Source organism: Physeter macrocephalus, chromosome 4 (genome assembly GCF_002837175.3).
Source record: "Physeter macrocephalus isolate SW-GA chromosome 4, ASM283717v5, whole genome shotgun sequence".
NCBI classification, from domain to species: domain Eukaryota; kingdom Metazoa; phylum Chordata; class Mammalia; order Artiodactyla; family Physeteridae; genus Physeter; species Physeter macrocephalus.
In genome coordinates this window covers 38,346,841-38,353,365 of record NC_041217.1, presented here as the reverse complement: position 1 = coordinate 38,353,365, position 6,525 = coordinate 38,346,841, and positions in this window count along the sequence as shown.

The following is a 6,525-nucleotide window of genomic DNA, read 5'->3' as shown; positions in this document are numbered from 1 at the left end:
CTTAATTTTAGACCCTAAACCCACAATCTGACTGATGTTAAGAAAAAAGTTACCTAGTCACTCCTGGGCAAAGTTGGTCCAGTTCAACGATATTTCAGTCACTTTACTCCCGATTGAAAACGCAGTCTCATTCTGGATTTTCTTTCCTTTTTGTCTGCCCTCTCTCCTCTGGTGATGATGTGAACCCTGGGGAAGTGGGCATGGGTGAGGGGATGGCTTGTGCCAATGTAACTGTCGAGGCAGTGGGAAGGAGGGCCCCATCCCGCTGGCCTTGCTTTGTCATGGTTCTATGTTGGCCTCATGCACCAGAAGGAAATAGTCCCATCCACTGAGGTGTAATGTGCCCTGCTGGTTGGTGGCCTTTATACTGGCCCATCCTGAGAGGTCTGTTGTCCACTCTGTGTTCTACTTGTCCCTTCATGTGGGCCCCTTCGGGTAGGACCTCCGGGCCCCCTCAGCCCTTCCTCCCCCTTCTTGTGTATGCAGGGCAAGTGTGGCTCATCTGCATCTTTCTGATGCCTTCGGGAGATCGTGTGCCTCAGAGGCACGTTCTCCTCAACACCCCTTGTAGCCTTCTGTGCTCAATTGTCCCCATGTAACTGGGGCTGCCAAGGACATTGGCAAGATGCTGACCACCAAAGTTGCATACAGGACAAGCAAGGCACAGGCCCCCTTGGCTCTGGCATCTCCAAACCCTTCTGGATCTCTCCGTCATTGTCAACCTCCTCTCCCGACTGCAGCCCTGATCTAAGCCCGATGGTGGTGGGTGTGAAGGCACAAAGACGCATCGATAGCTAGGCCATCTTTCTTCCCCTTCAGCAATCGTTCTTCCTCCCAATTCCAGGGTCAACGTGAAGTGGGAGGATGTGAGGGGAGATGGAGATGGTTTGGGGACAGTTAGGGGAACATCCTGGTTCTGCCAGATTATAGCTCCTTTCAAAGGTTTTCCTTCTTATCTCTCTCTCCTTTGGAGCTCAATTGTCAAGATATTTGTAGGTTTTGTTTTCTTCGTCTCATTAACCGATTTCCTCCAAAGCAGGGATACCTTGTGTTGTCTGGGCTGGAGTTGGCGTTAAGAGAGGCCCACTGAGCACTAAGACAGAAGCTTGATGAGTGTAAGCCTGTGGGGAGGGAGGGAAGCACATCCATGAAACAGTTGCTTCTCATGCTGCCTTGGGGACCTCAGATCTCTACTCCTATTCCTGTAGTCTGTGATGGTGGGAGGGTTCCTCGATCTTGTCCTGCTGTATTCCCAGGAGTCCCCAAGACTATCTTAGCATACCGTTCCCCCACTCACCCCCGCCCCGCCCTACTTATCCAAGACCCTGCCTGCATTAGTGATCCAGTTTAGGAAAAGAAGAAAATGAGAAGTAGAACACAGGGAAGAGCCACAAAGTCAAGACCCTGCGTCCTATTTTGGGCTCAGCCACATGCCAGTGGTGTGATTAGAGTCCCCCAGCTTCCCCTCTTTCACTGTGGTTTCCCCACCTGGAACCCACTGGCCCTAAGACATAGCCCCTGTATCCCAGTCCTGAGACAGGAGAGACTGGCCAAGAGGGTCCAACTACCCAACTCAATAGTGATGATAGCAACAAGAATTATACCTTCAAAACTGCCATCACTTCATCTGCTTAAAAGCTCCCCCTCCCTCTTAAAATAATCCTATGAGAAGAATATAATAATGAGAACGGCTTCTCATTTGGCTTTCACGACTCTGGAACTCGGCATGAGTCAGTGTGGGGAAGTGCAGAGCCCTGGTCTGGGGCCAGAACGCCTGTATCGTGGCTCTGGCTCTGCCTCTAACTTGCTGAGCGACCTTTGCCAAATCACTTCCTCCTTTAGGGCTGCAGTCGTTTCATGTGTTGAATGGCGGGCCTGGACCAATGGTCTCCAAGGCTTTTCCAGTTCTTGGATTCTGTGTTTTGATCGAGCACCACATTAGAGGCCTGTGGCTGCTGTTAACAAATTACTACAACCTGTGTGGCTTAAAACAGCTGAAATGTATTATCTCTTGGTTCTAGAGGCCAAAAGTCTGAAATCAAGGAGTGGGTGCTGTGTTTCCTCTGGAAGCTCTGGGGAGGAACCTGATCCTTGCCTCTTCTAGCTCCTGGTGGCTGCTGGCTTTCCTTGGCATTCTTTGGCTTGTAGCCGCATCGCTCCGATCTCTGTCCTTATGCTCACGTTGTCTTCTGAAAGTGTATCTCAAATGTTTCTCTGCCTGTCTTATAAGGACACTTGTGATGGCATTTGGGGTCCACCCGGATAATCCAGGATGATCTCCTCATCTCAAGATCCTGAACTGAATTACATCTGCAAAGACCCTTTCCTCAAATAAGGTAACATTTACAGATTCTAAGGATCAGGAGGTGCACATGTCTTTGGGAGGTCATTTTTCAGCCTACCACAAGCATCTACTATGCCCATGACCAGTTCGATCAATTTACCACAGAATTACGCCCACAACAAGTTTGAGGTCCAGGGAGATTTGAGACATGCAGGGTAGGCATCCCTGTTCCCCAAGGGCTTATGGTTTAACTGAGGAGTCATCACCCCAACACACCACTGCCAAAGAGCAACACCAGCCAGGCAGTGTAGTCTTGTGGAAAGCCCCCAAGCTCCAGACCCAGAACGCTCTGGGTTTATGTAGGAGCCCTGCCACCTACTAGCGGGGGGACCGTTGACAAGTTTTTTAATGTCTCTGGACCTTGGTATTCTCATTTATAAAATGGGGCTAATTACACTTACCCCATAATTATGGTATTAAGATTAATTGTAATATGGACAGTGGCTGGCATCTAAAAGGTGCTTATTGTCAGCTTCAAATGAAAGGGACAGCATAGGCTTTTGGAACAGAGCCCCACTGATCCATGAGAAACCAAGGGCAGGGAAGTGGAATGACTTGCCCAGGTTTGCCTGGTGAGTTGATGGCATGGATGGGTTGAGAACCAAGGTCTCCCAGCATTGGGCACTTTCCTCCACTTCCCAAAGCCTTTACTCCCCCAGATGAATCTTCTGAATTGTGTTTCCCCAGGCAGCAAAGGGCTCCCATTTGCACCCTGAACTGATCCAGGGAAGACTGGAGAGAGCCAGGTCCACACGCCTCCGCAGGTCCAGCCCTTCAGATTGGCACCACTAGCGTGTTGCTCCCAGACCCGGGGCTGACCCAGCCACCAATGGAGAAGGGGACGTCAACGCCATCCAGTCCTTCTCCAGAACTCCACTGCCCTTCTGCATTGCTCACTGTGGACGGTCTCCATGAATGTAGCTGGACAAGCGGGATAAGATGGGACGGATGAAATGCCTATAACTGCTGTTTACTGCCTGCTCTCTGCTCCCATGTGTGGATCTTTAGCTGAGTCAATGTTTAACCCTTGTCTGGAGTCAATGTTTAATCCCAGGTCAGCCAGCCCTGAAATGTAGCATTCCTTGGTAAGCCAATAATATGTAGTATTTTAGTATCAATCACTGGAAAATAGAATCGTGACAGTGGATCTACCAAAGCTAAATAGCAAGCCCCATTTCCCCCCTCCCTTTTTTTTTAAGGATGTTGACTGTTTGGGATTATTTATGCCAAATATCCTGCCCTCTCCATCAGCAAATAATGATCTAGCATTTCCTGGCCCCAGCTGTCGTCTACTGGCAGGAGCACAGCATTGGCTCTTCCTGTTCTGATTTCACAATTGAGGCTTGGGAGAGGGCATGGGATGGGGACGACTGCCCCTTTGCTCAGCTGAGCGCTGCTGTCTGGCAACGTGGAACCTAGTGTGGTCACTGCCTGGAATCCCAAACTAGAACCGTCCAGTTGGCTGGGCTTGCTCGGGCAAGTTTTGGGGGAGTTTCTGAGCACAGACTTATGTTCAGAGGCTCCCTGGTGAATCTCCCCATTAGGAAGTAGGTAGAAGGAAACTTCATTATAAATGCTCTATGTTTGCCTGGCTACTGGGTGATTTCATAGGGGCTCCCCAGGGCCCTTCTTAAGGAGCTTGGAGCATAGCATCTATGATCTGGCAGCATTGTGTCCATGACAAGAACAAGCTCAATGAAGGAAAAGTCAGAGTGGCAAGCTGGGTGGTGGACATGTGGGGAGTGTGAAAGAGGGGGAGAGGGCTGAGACCAGATTAGAGGTTCAGGTTACTGGATGTGTTGGAGAGGGTGACTTACTGGCCAAGTGTGTGCACCTGAGCCTCAAATCTTTTCTTTTTTCTACATGAACTCACTGAGCCACCTCCTTCTCCCTGGCTACCTGCCTCCCTGTGTCACTGCCCAGATGTCCAATGCCTCCTCTGTTTTCCTAGCTCTGTTGACTCCCAATAAGGGAGTGAAGACAACATTTCTTCTAGGCCTTCTGGGGTGGTGGTGAGGGGGATTGTCTGTACTCTATCATTGTGGCTGGTGGGGGAGTGAAGGCAGAGACTGTGGTGGGTGCCCCCTGAGCCTATGTCTTGACCCGAAGAGGCTAGGAGTGATGAAGCTGAACATGAAAGAGCCTGGAAATGGAAAGTTGGCCTTGGTCCCAAGGCTCCCTCTATTTCCCCTAAGCCAGTCCCGGGACTCCAAAGAGCTTTTATTCTCTGGTTCTGAGAGGCAGGAACAAATGAACAAACCATTTCTGAGGTTACCAACCCACTCTCTTGCCCTCTACTACCTCCATCCCTTGGCCAGGAAGGGGCGGAAGAAGGAAGATTTTCAGAGTAGACATCCAAAGTCAACAGAATGTCAGGTGACAGGGCCCAGCCCCTCTCATAAGCTACTGGTGTCCTCCTGAAGCTTTGTTGTTTCCTTGTTCCTGGTCTGAGCCTGGCCTTTAGCCCAAGGTTTGCCTAGCAGGCAGCCATTAGAAAAATATCCCCTGTGATCCCCTGCAGCCTGTGCCATCCGAGCCTCAACAGTCCCACCTGTATAGTGGTGTACAATCTGCTTCTTTCCGGTGACGTATACTGTAATTAATTTTCAGTTTTCTGTGCTACATGGGTGGAGGAGAGTGCTGGCAAAATGAAGAGTTTAGACAAGTTGCATTTCCTAACCAGTCTGCCCTTCCCATGCCAGGCTCTAAAGAAGTGAACTCCCTGATGCCCTTTTTCTGAATTCATGTCTGAAGTGAGGTGCAACATCTTCAAATTATGGGACAACTTGGAAAACGCCTTTGGTCATGGTCTTCCTGGCTCTCTTCCTCTTGTCTAAGATACTCAGGGCTGGGGAGCCAGGACTCTGTAACATTAGGAGAAGAAGTGGCCCTTGTTGATTGACCCTCTACACTCAGAGCAACACTGGTAGATCTAGATCAAGGCAGCAAACAGGCCAAGGTTGGGAACTCGGCCAGAGGTTGGAAGAGGCAGAACACAGAAGATGCCAGATGCTAATCAGGGAACATATGTCTTCAACAAAACGGGACCAGGAGGCAAATGGTGGCCTCCTGACCCAGTGCCTCAGTGCTCGTGATTTCTATGAGCCTCTAGGAGTATGGCATAGGGTCCTTTCCTGCAGCTGGCACCTCTCTGCTGCCTGTCTGGGTTTCAGCTGACCCCCTGGAAAGCAGGCCATGGGGTGACAGCTCAGCCCCTTGCTGACAGTGAAGGGAGCGGGTTGGCCTGGGAGGGCCAGTGCCTGCAAGCCAAGCTGTGTCACTTCAAGAAAAATGGAGGGCTTGGTGGCCCTGGACCCTGCATGCAAGGCCACCCACAGAGAGTGCGTTTCCTTTCGTGTAGAATCTCCATTCTCCATTGAACGTTTGTCAAGCTGTTAGCCCTGGATTATCTACACCAATGGAAAATAATCACATAATCCATGTCTCCTTGGCTGAAGTGAAGTATAAGTCTTTCTGTGGAAGTACCTTCCTCTTTATATCTAACTGGAGCTGTTATTTAACTGATTCTGTATTTCCCAGACCCCACTGGCTCCTGGAGAAGAGGAAGAAATCCCCAAAGTCTTAGTGGAGAGCATGAGAAGCCGTCTGTGGAGTTAAGCGTTTGCCCTGAGTTACCTGTGACAGATCGACACCGCTGCAGGCGATTAAGATCTGAGCTCAATTTGTACACATGCTAATAAAGACCTCGGGGCTGGTGGGTGAATTTTTAGCTCTTAGTTCCAGCTCCCTGAACTCTTCCCCTTCACTTAGCCAGAACAGGAATAAGTCAGCTCCGTGACTGAAGAGAACAAATTACTGGAAATGGTTATGAAATTTTTACACCCAGGCCTAAAAGAGGAAAACAATGAATTCTCTAGAACCTTAAACAGGGAAGGCCTGACCAGATATGCAGGCCATAAGTCCAAGTACGGAGGTGCAGCGCCGTGATCAAGGATCTAGGCTGTAGCTGCTGTGCGTTCAGTGTCCAGGTGTGTAGCTACTTCCTGTCTCCGGCTTCAGTCTTCTCATCTGTAAAATGGGGATTATCCTGCCTACCTTACAGAAATGTTGCAACAAATGAATACGGAATGTGAAAACACCTAGGGGCGTGCCAGCTGTGTAGAGATACTTAACGAACAGCAGCAGCATTAATAAGTAGCGGGGTGAGAACGCGAGGGTTG